This window comes from Strix uralensis, chromosome 3 (assembly GCF_047716275.1).
Source record: "Strix uralensis isolate ZFMK-TIS-50842 chromosome 3, bStrUra1, whole genome shotgun sequence".
Lineage (NCBI taxonomy): Eukaryota > Metazoa > Chordata > Aves > Strigiformes > Strigidae > Strix > Strix uralensis.
The window spans coordinates 24,850,929-24,868,445 of NC_133974.1; the positions used below are offsets into that span (position 1 = coordinate 24,850,929).

At 34.1% G+C, this 17,517-nt stretch overlaps 1 protein-coding gene across 1 annotated transcript in view; it reads right to left on the bottom strand.

Annotated features, from left to right (window-relative positions):
• CSMD1 (CUB and Sushi multiple domains 1) overlaps positions 1-17,517 on the bottom strand; it is a 1,283,073-nt gene that overhangs the window by 388,123 nt on the left and 877,433 nt on the right. The window lies entirely within an intron of this gene.

The window sequence follows — 17,517 nt, forward strand, 5'->3', positions numbered from 1 at the left end:
TTTTGATAACAAGGTTTCTGCAGACAACTTCATATCAAGTTGTCTGCAGAATTATTCATTATATCTTAATACTAAATTTTGCAGATACACCTGGGCAGACTTTCACACAACTTCAGCCACTGCATGAAAATGCAATTAACTTTTCTTCTGTTTTGTGGCTAAAACCAGTATTTGGGTCAGATTTGGAATTTTTGCATCAGTCGTATTATGCTGCTATTTTGGCAGCAACACGTGAAAAAGCAAAGGCTCCCAACCATTTAAGTTTATTTATATGTGACCATCAAGGCAGAATGCATCTCATCCAAACTTTAGCCTGTAAAAAGTCAGCATCCAAGTTAAGTTGGTGGTTTAAACTTTCTCAGTACTAAAAAAGAAAGCCAGCACATCTCATTTCTCTGTGTTGGAATGTGAAGAGTCTAGTTCTATCAACTTCAGATAGGAACTTACATTACTAAAGTAGACGAGGCTTATATTGCTATGTTGCTTCAGTTTCTAACCCAAGGAAAAGCCAGTTTTTAATAAACTACCCATTGATCTAAGATAATATATTGCCTCTTGCTATAAATTCATATCTTGCTTTTCATACCTTGCTTTGCCATCCCTGCTATTTGTACGTTTTTGTTTTTAAAAGTATGCTAAAATTGAGTCCAGGACTAAGACCTCTTCTATGTTTTAAAGTGGAGTGTCATTAACAGGTAAAACAGAGGAGGTTGAAAGAAAAGCTAAATGGTCTTAGGATATCCATAGTTATGGAAAACATTATTAACACAAATATATGAATAAATATTTTGACAGTAGGTCAAAGGTTTTGGTTTCTGATTTAATACAGGTCCTTTACAGCATATTTTGCAGACCTGCCAGAGTTTGAGATAAAGTGTACTACGTTATCTACATTATGTTTCATCAATCACAAGAATTACAGGCAATATGATGTAGATAAAATAATATACATTTCCATCTGCTCCTGATGTACCTTCTAGCATTCCTAGATTATAACAGTGGTTAACATGCAAAATTTCATTACTAAATCAAGACTAATAAAGCCAAAGAAAAGCAAGAAAAATATGTAGAAGCATAAAACCAGTTGTTTCTGGCAATAAAAATAACTACATATATAAGACTTTTACATTTAATGCAATTTTTATTTTATGTGGGGGAGAAAAACCTAACAAAATATTCCATGAGAAAATAAGGCAATGTATTATTTAAATATGCTCCATTTGGTTACAGTCACAAAATCTTTTACATTACAATTTAAAACCAAATGTGAACATTCACCTCTTTAATAATAAAATACATTATAAAAAAGTAATTGGATATAAACCATACATGAAAGATTTAAAGACCTGGTTAAGCATATAGGAAATGTCACAAGAAAAGTTTCTTTATGGGAACTATATTGTGTGTGAAGAAATATTAGACACTATTTATCAAAATCTTATCTTCACTTACATGCTAATTGTTATTCTAATGCTAACACATAAAATGTGTCGGAAAGACATTCAAATGGTTGAGAGTTAAGAGGTCTAATTTAAATTCCTTTAATCTGATTCATAAAACCTAAATTTTACCATGTAAACATTAAGCACCCAATCTAATCATGGCTCCTTCTACAGTCAGTGGACAGAAAATGGCACCCAGAACACAAGTCACGTTACCTATCTTAAGGTAGACCAAACTTCCATTTAGAGTTACCTTTCCACTGACTATGTGGAGAGTTTGGATGACTGTGGGAGACTAATGCTTACATAGATATATTTAGATAAAATTAGTTACTCTGTAGATAAAGCTCTGAATCATCAGAAGAATTTTTAAGATTTGTCAGATTGTTTTGCTGATTAAACTCGGACACCAGAGTGAAAAGAGTAGGCGTAATTTACTAGTGATAACCAAATAATGTAACAGCATAATACAGAAAACATGCAGTAAGAAAAGACAGAACAATGCACCTAAAGCAACAAATAGGAAATTACAGGGTAATGCATAAAATCATTACTACATGAGAGAGAGAATAGTGATTAAGAAAGATCCATCACCACTTGCATACGTTACCAACATCCAGATCTGCAGATGTTGGGGAGCCCTGGTTACAGCGAGGATTTGGAGAGCCTGTCCCGGCAAGTGGGAAATCCTACGCAGTGCGTCCACCCATAGGTGAGGCTTCCAAAGTCGCTGTGAGCGGGTCCAGACTTATATACTAGAGATCGACAAGCCAGAATAGCTGGCACCTTTGTTTTGAGTGGAAAATTTCTGTTTTCATTCTCCTGTTGGATTCCACCCAAAGCCTGGCCAGGGCTCAGGGGGGGAACCAAGGGAGTTTCTAACAAGGCCAAACACTTGGGTTCTCAGCCTTGAACAAGGCTCAACAAGGGAAGTTGGATACATTCTCTCAGCATTTTGTCCTCACTACTGATTATATTCTAAGCTGAATCTTTCACTAGTGAACTTATGTACTTTGTTAATGATTATGTACTAAATTAGCAGCTTTGGATTGGGGCCTGTTGTTCAGGCTGCAGTATTTCAATGCTTTAGCACTTTTTACATCAGCATAAGTGGGTTGTTATAACTTAGTACAATACCTACTAGCACAATGGTTATCAGTTATAAAATATACAGGATTCATCTATAAGTCAACTCTGGCTTGGGCCTGTTGTCCAGACCTTAGCACTTCACAGATGGAGGGAGGGTTGTTTGTTGGTTTATGAAAGAATACAGGACAGTTTTGTATGGATATGGATATAGATATGAATACAGCATGGTAAAAACTTAAAAGGATTGAACTGATATCAGCAAGAACAATACACCCACATATGGTTAAATAACAGTGACTTATATACTGGGGTGAAAAAAGTAGCTCTGAGACCCTTCTCAAGATTCAGTGCTGTTTTGCAATTTAAAAAACCCAGTAATACTAACCTGACCATCATCAATAAATATGCCTACTCTGGATTAAAATAAAGAATTAATTTTCAATTAATTATGAAATTAATTTTCCAAACCTATTATATTTGTTTCTGGATGATCAGTTATACTTTTTACAGAAGAAGGATCCTGTTTGCTTTCTGAAATGTATGAGACAAAATTCCCCTACAAGCAATTCAGGATGATTACTTATTAGATTTATAGACTGTGAAAACAAAAAAAAGCTTTAAAATAAAAGACATGTAAGGAGGTACCTATATGGAAGCTGTGCAAGTGAATTTCCTGTCATAATTACTTTTTCCTTAGAAGCATTTTCCTTTATCCTAGCCACTCCAACACTTTATATTTCTGCTGGCATAACTGCTATAACCAGTAATGGGAAAAAGCAGCACTAGAGTCATACTACAGAAATTTCTATACAGACATTCTTCCTGGAAGAAGCAGTAGGGAGCATGGCAATGTGACATTTCCAGAATGCCTATGTGTACATGTTCTTTTCACTACAAATAAGACCTATTTTATTATCTCTTAAATATGTTAGAAATGTATGCATTTAATATAGTAAATCCAAAGTAAAAAGTGAGAGCAGTAAATTTTGTTTTAAGATGCAAGCAGAAAAGAGAACAACCCATAAGATGTCTCTTATATTTACAAGCAGATCAAGCAAACAACTTCAAAAAAGCACACATGTGCTAGTGGAAATGTGTCTTATAAAAGAAAAAGAAAAAAAAAGAAAGAAGAAACAGAGTCTTGAAGGAGATTCTCTTAAAGATGAGAAAATGAAGTGAGACAATTTGTTGCCTCAGTAAAACTACAGTGAAATATATGAAGAACAGGGAAATAGAATTGAGAATCCTTAGTTTGAAGTTTTAAAATAAACGGAAAATTTGATCATTATAAAGGCTTTTGATGAAAGCTGTTTGCAATTGTTACATGTTACTCCATTTCATTGACATATCAGCTTCAAATATAATAGTATTTTCCTACTTTGCATCTTCTCCCTGCTGTTATGTAAATTTTGAAAGTAATATGATCATGCAAATGTTTTTGACTCTGTCATTTCTTTTACAGACACCTCACGATCAAAGTGATTTGGAAGAGAAAGAAGCCACTGCTACTGGCACAAACATGGAAATATTGCTATAGTCTTTCAGATTATTAAATCTTTTTAAAATTTCTAGAACAAGCCAGATGCTTAAACTAGAGCTTTAAACCAGGTTTTGGAGCATCTATTTCACTTAAAGAACAACATCCTAGAGAAGTAATGTCAATAGGTTATACCACTATTAGAGAATACATATACAGATCCAGTATTCCTTAAAACTTTAAAAAATGTGCTGTTTCCCTAGCCTACCCCTCCTACAGTGAGTCCTAAGAGTCACTTTGACTATGCCCAAAATCCTGTGGAAGAGGAAACATAGATCACTGACTACAAAGAGCAATAAAACTAGCTAACACTTATGCACAAATTCTATGGATGATTAAATATGAACTACTGACATCTCCTTTTCACCAAAGCACAAGAATGTCCATATCAAATTAGAGTGATCAGATGACAATCACTATTTTTAGATACAAGTTATAAATACAGAGGAATGCCTTATAGAAATATGACCACAATACTGAGACCATGGCAACAGTAAGCATGAAGAAAATATATGTATGGGAATGTTTTATGAAATATGAGGGAGTTTTATAAACACAACAGTAAAGACATTTTCTGCAAAGATTCTTTAAGAAAGTAACATTACTTTTCTTTCTCTTCTCTAGATCATACAAATACAGAACATTTTTAAATGATGGGAACAAAGAGAATTTATTGTAAATATAACTCCTAGGTATCTCTTTTTGCAACAATGTAAATTTGTAACTGGATTTCAGTTCACTTAAGTCACCAATGAAAACAATAAAGAAATTCTGAAACAAAAAATCAGAGAAAATGTTTAATAAACTACAACTTTATTAAATAATGTATTAGGAACTTTCCAACATTTTTGGTGTTCACAGGAGAGGTGGCAAACACAGTTAAACGACCCAATAGAGTTATGCTGTTTGCTAGCCACTAAATATTTGTTATATTTACTTCCCCATACGCCAGTAACTAAAGTAGAAGCCTCAGGACCTAACGTATCTGCAGACAACAAAGTGGTGTCTTAATTAGAACTTGAATCCAATCCCTTATAACCATCATCCTCACTAACATGATCCACTAAATAGTGTGAGACTGGTAACTGCCTGTACTGGTTTTGAATAATTTTCTTCATAGCAGCTTGTATGGGGCAATGTTTTGGATTTGTGATGCAAAGTGTTGATAACACAGGGATGTTCTATCTGCTGCTGAACAGTGCTTGCACAGAATCAAGACCTTCTCTGTTTCTCACACTGCCCCACTAGTGACCAGGCTGGGGATGCTCAATGAGTTGGGAGGGGACACAGCTGGGACAGCAGACCCCAACTGACCAAAGGCATGTCCCACACCATATAACATCATGCTCAGCATATAAAGCTGGAGGAAGAAGAAGAAAGAGGGGCACATTTGGAGTTACGGTGTTTGTCTCCCCCAGTGACCGTTATGTCATGGAGCCCAACTTTCCTGGAGATGGCTGAACACCTGCCTGCTGATGGGAAGGAGTGCATGAATTCCTGATTTTGCTTTGCTTGGGTGCGCAGCTTCTGCTTTACCTGTTTTTATCTAAACCAACGAGTTTTCTCACTTTTACCCTTCTGATTCTCTCCCCAATCCCACTGGAGGGAAGTGAACAAGTGTCTGGGTGGGGCAGAGCTGCCTGCCTGCCTACCAGGGTTAACCCATGACACTGCCTTACATATTGCCAAGCTTCTTCCTGCATTATGTGCTGTCCATTGGCTATAGTTCCCTCTATAGTCCTTTCCAACTTCACTCACATTAAAAGAAGGTAAATGTCCAAAAACAGGTGAAGGGGTTTTGGTTTTGTTTGCTTTTTTTTTTTCTTTTTTCTTAATTACTGACTCTGGAATGTTAGAGAGTTTTTTGGGGATTTTTTGGAAGCAATGGTAACAGTTGGGTTTACAAAGAATTTTAGTCACAAGATATCAACATGCTTTACAAAGGAGGGCCGTCCTCATTACTACAATTTTGGACTGAAATCATGAAAGTCAATTCAATAGCCTGATTCCTAATTAATTTCTCTATTCATTAGGTAACACTATCTTCCTTTAAATGATACAAAATTGAAAGATGTCAAGCAGAACCAAATTTGTTTCTGGTGGCTTTTTTTCTCATTTATTTTTACAGGAAGCTTACTCACTTCTGGGCTTGTATGCAATACAAGGGGAGAATGATGTGTACATTAATTGTTATTTAAATATGTCTGAGAAAAAGTGGGGTTTTTACATTAAGTAGACACACAATATTTTAAGTTTGTTCTAAAAAGCATTTTAAAGATTCATCTACAAGAGTCAAGAACTGTATAATTGTTACTTTAAAAGAGAAGATGGATCCAAAATCATAAACAATTTAGCAAAAGACTAGTTGTGATTATAACTTTGAACATGTACTCAACTGAAGTTTATTAACCAATGTAAGAAAGAAGAGAAAGAGTGAAAATTATGACCTTTAAAACATTATCAGGTTGAAAGAAAGTACATTTATTCTTACATATAACAATCTTGTTTATTTTCACCATTCTGCTTAAATTTCCCTCAGTGGACAGACTGGCCCAAGCTAGACCAGTGTCTGATACAGGATTCCTAAGACACATACATCCACTGTAAATGGATAGGGAAAAATTAAGAAGACCAGTTGTACCTGAAGGCATAAATGTCTGTGCCCATACATAAATCATGGGTATATATAATATCATTCATAGCAAGTTTTGCATCCAGATAATGAAATTTTAGTTAGCAAGATCTTCCAAAGTTAGATATAAACTGTATTCCAATTGTAGATCATCTGCTGGTATCCAGATAGTAAAGATGATTTAGCATTATTTTAACCCATTAAAGGTAATAAACGTTGGGTCTATGCACATTTTCATCCTACCAAGGAATTTGCTTGAGATTCAGCGAAGATATTTCATCTCAGATATAAAAAAATACCTATGTAAAACTGTTATTAATTTAGAAAACATAAATTATTTTTAAATATAGAATACCTAATGACCAATTTTCCTCTTAAACCAGTCAGATGATAGAGTAGCTGATATTCTTGAGACTGGACTTTGTAAAGTGAAAGACAACAAAACTTTTTTTTTTTTTCATATTCCTTTATGAAACAAGTTATTTCTTTTGCCTGAAAGCCCTTAAAAAGTAAACCATTAATCACAACAGTATTGTTCATAATTTCGCATAAGTACAGCTGCAATTAATAAGATGCAAAATGAATAACTAATAATTCCCAAGTTTAAACAGGCTGTCTCCAAACATATATTTTAGGCCAAGAAAGAAGGGCCTGTCCTGCAAAATTTTAATTCCTCCAGTTTTTGCTGAGTGACAGCAAATTTACTGGAAACACTTGGATTAGTCTGTTTCTTATTTTGAAGAAATGTTGAAGGCCTTTATCCAACAATTGCAGTTAAAAACAATTATAAAAATAAATGTGTTTATTTTTCAATATTGGCACTATCATTCATATTTCTCATTCTCAGGAGCTTATTTACCTTTTAGTCCTCACTAACGACTTGAAAATGAACTTAATCACCACACCTGATAAAAATTAAAATAAGACAAAAAGCAAGTAACAGTAGTAATAAATTAAATAATAGTCATAATGTAAAATAAAAGTTGTTGATACTGTTTTAAAAAATAAAGAAAAATCATCAGTATAATCACAAGAATTAAAAAAATCATAATTTTCAAATCCAACGGTTTGTTTTATAATGAGTATCACCATCTGCTTGCCCCATGCCCCAAACATTTCACAGGTAAGTAAACACAGATTCTCCTTTTCCCTATTACTTTTCATTCTTTGGATTGTGTATGATAGCACAGCTTTTCTGTATTCTCTGCATTGAATGTACTTGCCATATCCAACATAGTAATTTCTCAGCAAATTAATTAAGGCTGAATAATTTGACATCTTTAAAAGAAAACAGTAGCAATAATCTTAAGAAAATCAGTTCCTTTTGTTTACATAGTAAAGGTTAAAAAGTTATTTGACACTGATCTTAGAATAGTCCTATAAGGAAGATCTTTCTGATAATATATAGATAGAAAGAATGGACATAGAGTGGCTGGAAGCTACAATTAGAAAAAAGTACAGAATTAACTGCAAAAATTAGAATAATATAATTATTGTTACTATGAAGTGCCATTTTTACTGGTAGCTGTTGTTTATGTAAAATAATTCTATAACTAATCATGTATTTAGCTAATCTAAATACGTCCACAGTAAGGCAATGAGCACATTATTAAACACAATTTTCTTTCTTGTGTAGAGGGAGACACACAAAAAACCCCCACCATAATGATGATTTCAGAGTTAATAGAGCTGTCACAATCTGCTAGATAAGAAGCTTGTTGCCAAGTTAGATTTTAATCTTCAGCAATAGTGTCTAGACATCATGTCAATTTCAGTTTACCATCTTAAACACTAAGACATATTCCTTCTCTTTTTGGATTGTTTTATACCTATGAAAATATGTTGCCATTTTAAAATACACAGAATAGTATAAAGCATTAAAAGTTAATTTTTAAGTCAAATACCAAAGCCCAATGAATGTTTCACTAATTTACATAAGCCATATTTTTAATTATCAATCACCTTGATTTAAGTCTGAAAAAGAAAATCAAAATTAAAACAATAAAGGAAGAATTGTAAGAGGAGACAAAAAGACATTCATATTCTCACTAAAAGGTTGAAATTCATAATGTTTGGACAATTTTAAATACAATTCTCTGATCTAGTAGTACATCCTTCTATTTCTCATTTTCTGCCAAAGGAAAATATGAAGTATATGGCTTTCATTTTTGCTCCTGCTGCTACTCCAACTGTCAGAATATCAGTAGGAAACAAATAGGGAAGTATAAGCTTTAAAGAAACACTATACACTATTATATAATTTTTAACAGAACAACGGAAAAGAAGGCAAAAAATCATGCATTCATTACTACTTTTCCTTGCCATTCATGAAAAATAATTCCAACTGTGTTTATATCTTTGGAGATCTTTTTCAAAACATTTTAAGCACTTTTTCTAAGATGCAGCAATGAAAAAAATAAATAAATACTTTTAGATTTGCTATTCAAAACAAGGTCTGAAAATACTGTTCTTTAAATTTTAAAATTAAAAGCTCCCGTTAGCATTTGTTAGAAACAAGACATTTATAAACTAACTCAGAATACACAAATCACGAGATAACAGCTCCAATTTAAATAAGGGCTGAGAATTTTACTTGTTAAATGAGCACATGAATTTTTTTTGCCTCAGAAATTCAAGCAGGAGAAATGTACTTAGTTTACCCTGGCTGACTGTTGTCTTACTTCCTACAGTCTTTAAAGAATAGGTTAATTTTATTAATTAACCCAACGTGCAAGTGTGGTTTGATAGAGCACAAGAAGGAAAGGGCTACATGAAGAAGTGGTTACATATCAAAAGTGCACATACGTTTATACAAACATGAATCCTAGGTAGTAATCTTGAGAGTTAGATCTCAGCTCTGCTATTATCATGTTGTACTTCAGGCAATTCAATTCAGGTCCTTGAAAATTACTTATTTAACAGCATAATTCCTCAAGAGATTTCTGACATTTTAATTCTTCTTACTTAAACTTCATGTAAAACATGAACAAAATATGACAAACTTTCAAACTTCAGAAAAGGTAGATATTAAAAAAAAAAATCTAAATGTCCCAACTCAAACATCATTGTTCAAGATACATTGAGGGAATTCATATGCCTTTGTAATGATGTCTTGGCCAGTGGAATATCCAGGAGATAACAGTAACAAAATAACAAAGTAGTGTTTGTCTTCATGACCTTAAACAAAAATTCAGTATGGGAAATCTATATCCTTATAACCAAACTAAGAAGTTCTAACTCAAATATTATTTTTGGCAAACATGCTGGGCAAAGCCTATATTTCATGCATTCTATAGCTATGAAACTAATATTAGAGATAGTTTCCTTCAGTACTGTCTGTCAACAGTAGCAGAAAGGTTCATAAGCACCTGTTTTCTCCGAGAAATGAAGTAGATTATTTCAGCTCATCGGTTTCTTGTTATTATGGCAAAATAGTCACAAGAGTACAAACTATTTCATTTAGAGGGTGACAGATCTTGGCATCACACTGTATTGTGCAACCAGGAAATTTAAGTGAATACTGGAAAGCCTCCAGAGGTACAGGGAGATGCCTAAATATTTATAGAAGTAAATGCCTTAGAAAAATATAACATATAAGTGGAATTAATTTGCTAGAAATACATACAATCTTAGAGTTCAACTACTGTTTAATGCTATTCAGATTAGAAAATTGAAAGGTCTGAGTCATACTGAGCCAAGTTACAAACTTTGATAAAGCTGGTATGTTACTGTACTAACGGAAGATCATAGTTATGGAAATGAACTTTTAGAGGAATAGCAAGCAGTAAGTCAGGATACAGTGTATCATTCCTTGGGCTAAGTTCAGATGCCCACACTCAAATATATTCTGTCATATAAAATGCCTTTGCATCCTGCCTGACTTCTAACTGCCTCTCCAGAGGAGATGGATTTTCCTGTGTCATGCTTGCTAGCCTTGCATGGACATCTTGAATACTTGAGCATCTCATACAGTAATAGACACCTAAGGATGGCCAAAGGAATTGTATCGCTTGTGTCCTGAAGTGTTTGATGTCATAAGAAGGACCCTGCTTCATACAGAAAACCTCTTAATTAAAATGTTATAGCATATAAACTCTCTCTATATATATTTATACATACAAGATTTTTTATGTACATAATGAAAATCAATGAACTATGGCTGAATGTATATCCCTAAAATAAAAGTGTAATAACATTGCGTAGACATTGCATTGTCGTAACACCAAGGTTTTATATAACTCTGGACAGTTTTTAGATAATGTTATCTACTACAAAGAAATGTAAATATATTGAGGTTAATTGTCTTCCGAAAAAAAAATGCAAATAAGTTTGCCCTGTGTTTAAATTATGAATAAGAACAAATTATGAATATGAAAATTTGGCATTCATATTTCCAGATTATCTAAAACTGATTTTGAAAGTTGAATTTTGCCCCAAGCTTTTCTTCCTACTGTGTTTTTAAAATATACAACTACATGGCTTGTTGGCCAAAGTGTTCTTTTGAAATAAGAAACAAATTGTTTTCTAAATAGTTCCCTGTATTACTCTAGTAAACCAAAATTCAAGGCTGAAATTCTAGCCCTGTTGAAATAAACAAAATACATGAAGATTTTCATGTTGAAATATCCTATCACTTCATCTAATACCTCAGTCTATTAAAAGCAAATTGTTTAAATTATTATCTCATAAGTAAGTTAGTTTTCAGAAGTTTGTCATACCTGTTGGTGTTTCATCTCACAAAACTACATTTTTTCAATAAATACTGTGGTAATATTCTAAATACAACAAAATTTAAGTAACCTTATATTCAACTACAGTGTATGTTTTAAAACCAGAAAATAAATGAAAACTTAAAGTAAAAAAAAAGAAACAATCTTGCTGTTTTGGAGAGATTTGAACTATCTACAATTTAGGAAGTAGTAAAAACGTTAGCATGTGACACCAAACTTTGTAATTTACTGTCCACAAATAACAAGGAAAGAAGCCATGAACTGCAGACCATGGGAAGTACCCATGTTCAAGTAGTTTATGAAGGACCATATCCCAAGAGAGGGACCCCACACTGGAGGACGGGAAAAGTGTAAGGAAGGAGTGGAAGAGAGGAGCTGTTAATGAACTGACTGCAGCCCGCATTCCCCACTCTGCTGCACCACTTGGTGGGGTAGGATGTAGAAGTGTCAGGCCTGAGAAAAAGCTTTTATCTTTGTTTCTCACTATCTTACTATATTTTTAATCGGCAATAAATTAATCTTCCCCAAACTGAGTCTATTTTGCCCATAAGGGTTACTGGTGAGCGATGTCCCTGTCCTTATCTTGATCCATGAAATTTTTGTCTTACTTTCTCTACCTGTCTGATGAGGAGGGGGAGTGAGAGAACAGCTTGGTGGGCACCTAGCAGCCAGCCAAGGTCAACCCACCACAGCTATATAGGAGAATTGTCTTAACGTTATAAACTGAAACATTAAAATTACTTTTAATAAAATTAGTTATTAGGGTATTTGGATTTAACTAGATTAAATATTAATATTCTATTAGTGATCATGGTGAGAAAACAAAATAATTTCTATCAAAAGCCGTAAGAATAATGATAGTGATGACAGCACATACAATTTGAGCCTTGTTCAGCAATGCTTCTCATAGTTTAAATTTCCAAACACAAAACCTAATTACATATTTAATCTTTTTGGTACCAAGCCTACCTCAGCTTTAATATCTAATCTCCCACATGTGAATGTACGTTCTCAAATCCTATATTTATGTTGAAAATGTCCCTCATATGTCAGTGATACTTAATATATTTATTTTCATCCTGTGCCATGAAATTCAACTGTGTTAAGAGAAAGTGGTAAATATGATTGACTTTAAGCATTACAGGCTTGATTCTTATATCTACCTTGATTTTACACCTTTGCATATGTAAGAACATGAGTAGAGCTATTCTTGACCCATATTGGTAAAAAATGATACTATAATCAGTGAAGATAATCTCAAGTCATTAGCCTCAAAACCATATAGCAATCTGCTCAAATATGCAGGTAGTAGTGCCCTGTAAGAACACACTGAGGCACAAGCCGTTATTTGGATCTAATTCAAATTATATATGGGTAAACAGAACAATTTCTGTCAGTTTGTTTAGGCATCATCTGTAATGAATTCTGTAAAAACTCCATTAAAATGTAAAAAGAATAGTAGAAAAGGGTGGCTGCAGTTTTCCCTCTGCAGTACTATATGACTTACTTTTAAATCAGTGTGTAAAGTATAAATAATTAACTTCAGAAAAACTATTTTCATTTTACTTAATAGCAAAATGTGTTCTCAATAAAAGAACAGAAAAAAAAGAAGAATGTGTTTACAGATTGATTTCAAAGACTCTTAGACCAGTTTTAAATAAACTAGCTTGCTTCCAAAGATGTGTGCTCAATGACTTTGTTGTTGAAATTCTTATTCATTTAGAAACATGAAGATATTGGCTCAAAACTTAAATACAATGTAAAACATTCTTTAGACAATCTGGGCAAGAAACTAAGTAAAGTACATTATAAGATATGAGAACAGTGCAAATTTGCCTTACATGTCAATGTAACCTGCAAAAAAACCATAGGTAGAGTTACAGGTTTACTTTTGCCTTTTTTAGTTAGTTAATGAAATAATGCTCTCATCTTCCTGCAATTTCTTCTTTTGCTTATATATTACTACACATAAGCCTTAAAGGCAAAGTATAATCACTGATCATTTTAGAAATATAGATTATCACATTAGTTCTGATTTTTAAATTTTATACAGTAATACATTTCCAAGCTTTATTATCATAATTTCCATGTGTTTATACAAGTGTAAAAACGCAATATATCATAAAATACTGTAGAATATCCCAAAGTATAAGCACAGTATGCATTTATAATATTTAGCATAAATTCTGACACTTGCATTACATTATTTTATCTCAGAGAGCTCCAGAATGAGACTTTGTAATGCAGTCGCAGGGGGCACTGATTTGGATAAAACATGTTCAAGTTCAGTCTTCACTAAAACTGATCTATCTTGAACAAAAATAACAGCATTGTATCAAAGAACCTGAGAAAACATAATAAAACTGTGTCCCAGCACTTCATAACAAAAGCAGAGCACAAAATATCCCTGAAGATTAGAATTATTTTTTAATAGTTGACCAAGTACAGGTATTCTTTATAACCTGAAATTAAAAAATAATTTGATCAATATAAATGAAAACAAATACATTGCAAAGTGTAATAAAAATTGTCCTTTGACATCTTCTATGTTTAATAATATATTGGTGGCCTTTTTTACATGAAGAACTTACAGCAGTATATGTAATATGCCCTTTGTTATCAGGCACATGATAGAATAGAATAGAATAGAATAGAATAGAATAGAATAGAATAGAATAGAATAGAATAGAATAGAATAGAATAGAATAGAATAGAATAGAATAGAATAGAATAGAATAGAATAGAATAGAAAATACCTCAGGAGGCAGGGACAGTTCAATTGCCTGACCATTCAGGGCTGACCAGAAGTCAAAGCATGTTATTAAGGGCATGGTCCAAATGCCTCTTAAACACTGACAGGCTTGCGGCATCGACCACCTCTCTAGGAAGTGTTTGACCACCCTCTCGGTAAAGAAATATTCTTAATGTCCAGTCTAAACCTCCCCTGGTTTAGCTTTGAACCAGTGTCCTATCACTGGATAGCAGGGAGAAGAGATCATCAGCTCTCTCTCCACATCCCCTCCTCAGAGAAGAATACTCTTAAATGATAAAAGGAATAATAACAGGTCTATGATGTGAAGTGTCCAATGCTCCTATGCAAGGGAATCAATAGAATTGCAGTACCTTAAAGCAGTACATATCTAAGAAAATACTCCAGGTACAATATCCTATGCCCCTTTAGAGTAAAATATGAAAGGGGAGAGACTCTAATAATTAGTGTCAGGAAGACAATATTTGTTTAATATTTTATCAGGTTACACAGGTTGTTTTATACTAAAACAATCTTAGTACTTTGCACTTTATATAACTTTTCTTTCCTCATTAAATATGTATTTTAAGTACAAATTAAACAATATGATTGCTTCAAGATGTAAAGGGTTGTCCTCCCCATATAAATGCTCTTTCTACAAAAATGGTTGAAGTGTTCTGTGAAACAAAGTGGAAAAGAGCAAACCAAAAGTTGTTTAGATATTCTAAAATGTACCTGGAGTACTATGCTCAGCTCTGGGGCCCCCAACACAAGAAGGAAATGGACCTGCTTGAGCAGGTCTGGAGGAGGGCCACAAAGATGATCAGGGGGCTGGAGCAGCTCCCTGATGAGGACAGGCTGAGAGAGTTGGGGTTGTTCAGCTTGGAGAAGAGAAGGCTCTGGGAAACCTTATAGAAGACTTCCAGTACTTAAATGGGGCCTACAGGAAAGATGGTGAGAGACTCTTTACCAGCAGGTGTAGTGACAGGACGAGGAGTAACAATTTTAAACTGAAAAAGGGTACATTTTAATTAGGTATAAGTAAGAAATTCTTTACTGTGAGGGTGGTGAGGCACTGGAAAAGGTTGCCCAGAGAAATGGTGTATGCCCCCTCCCTGGAAGTGTTCAAGGCTGGGTTGGACGGGGCTTTGAGCAACCTGGTCTAGTGGAAGGTGTGGAACTAGGTGATCTTTAAGGTCCCTTCCAACCCAAACCATCCTATGATCTATGGTTCTGTGATTCTGATGTTTCACTCACATGCTATCAATTACAAATAATCTTTCACTTATTTATTTCCCTGTCACAAAATATTTTTCCTTGAAATACAAAGAATTTTAGTAATACTTCAGTTACCTTAAATCACAAAACTTTACAAAACCAAATTAAAAGCAAATTTATCAAGTCAGATGTACCGTAATATACCTCAAAATCCAATCAAAGCCATCTGAAAAACTCTATGCCATGCAATCATATAGCAACAAGTTTTGTACTACTCTGTGTGACATTAGGCAAAATTTCAGTGATTAAATTTTTATCTGCTCCTCCCCAGTTGCTGAAAAAAATGTAGACAATTTAAACAATCATGCTGGCCTGTGGCAAAACTAGAAGGAAGATCTATCTGCTTGAGCTTGATTCCATGGGATCTGCAAATTTTCCTTTAGGAATTTAGTGAGATGATGAAAGGAAATTTTGTTACAGCATTGGGCTTCCCACCTTCTTCTAATTATGCAACATCTCACAGTTCTTTTCTGACAGAAATCTGACATGGAGAGCAACAAGAACAATGACCCAGTTTCCTGCTCTGCTCAGGATGCACCATAATCACACCTTTTGACAAAAATGGTGTAAATTATTAGAGGCCTGTTAAAACATGTAACTGTAGATGAAAAGGCGTAAAGTAGTCATGAATCAAACCCATTGTGGGCATGTAATTGGATATCAGGTGTGAATGGTCAAGCCTTGAAAAACACACCCCTGCTCGTGTTACTGATTTGTTATTAATTTGAGCTGATTTTAGTGATTTTTGGTGATTTGGATTTAAATAAGGAATGATTTAGAGTAACCATACAACCAGTTATGCTGCTACAAAGTCCTTTGTAAAGTCTCAGGCTAAGGCCATGTAGGCTGGTAATAATCATTAACCAGATTTCTATTCAAAGAATAAGACTCATAATGAGGTACCATTGTTAGACTGTTTGGTAAGGATGACTTATTGCCCTGTAGACCAGGTGTTCTAAAAGCTGCATTGTGAAAGGGCCTCGAAGTATGTTAAAATTGCAATGTGAGCCAAAGTCCTTAAGTCAAGGGCATTGGAGGGTCTTTCTTTTAGGTCAGTAGTTCATGGTGGTCGCAAAAACAGCCCCCTGACCCATTTCAGGACTCGAGTGCATATGACCGGAAAGGGGTGGGAACAAGAAAATGAGTTATGGGAATTATCATGTTTATGTATGAGAACTTGATTAATATGTATCACTGTATCCGATATAATCAGCATGCTACACGAGTTAGGTGTGAGCTGTGGGTGAGACAACTGCCCTATGCACCAGCCGTTAATAAAGGAGTGTCTGCTTATCTACATCACACTGGTGTCGGTAAGTTCTTTTATCCCGTTTTGGTGACCCTCATACCCATTGAGATCTAACTATGTTCCCTTGCCCATACTGCCTCAGTACTCACTTGAGATATGTACACTGAGTGTATTATTAAATGCAGCAGATTGCCAGATGCACATAGCAGAAAGCAATTTTGGCCTTCAGAATGCAATAAATTTTTTTCACCAAACACAATAGTTTTACCTGCTGTTACATACATAAAAACATATAGTCCATATACACAAACATATAATCAAATAATGCATACAGACAAATATGTATAAAGGTTCATTAGGTTTTGGGGGGTGTTTGTTTTTTACAGTGTAGCGATCATTCAAAAATATTTTACTGTTGAACATGGACTCCTGGAAGATAATTTCAGAGAAATAAATACTGGCTATCATCCTTTAACTGAGAAGTACAAAAGCTTACAGTCATTTAATATGTTCTGTGAGATAAACAAATATCATGAAACCAGTCATTTATTTATACTGTGGATGTTTTCTCATGCATATAATAATTTTAAAGACATCTACATATTAATAAGTCTCAATACATCCAACCATCACTCAAATGCCAAGTCAGTCACCTAGAAACACTCTCCATTATAGCTGACTTCACTGTTCCACCTCTGGTCCCCTACTAGCTTGTAACCATGTAGCCCTGTGTCCTGGTTTCGACCAGGATGGAGTCAACTTTCATTGGAGCATTTCATACCATGTGATGTCATGCCCAGGGATTTAGGTG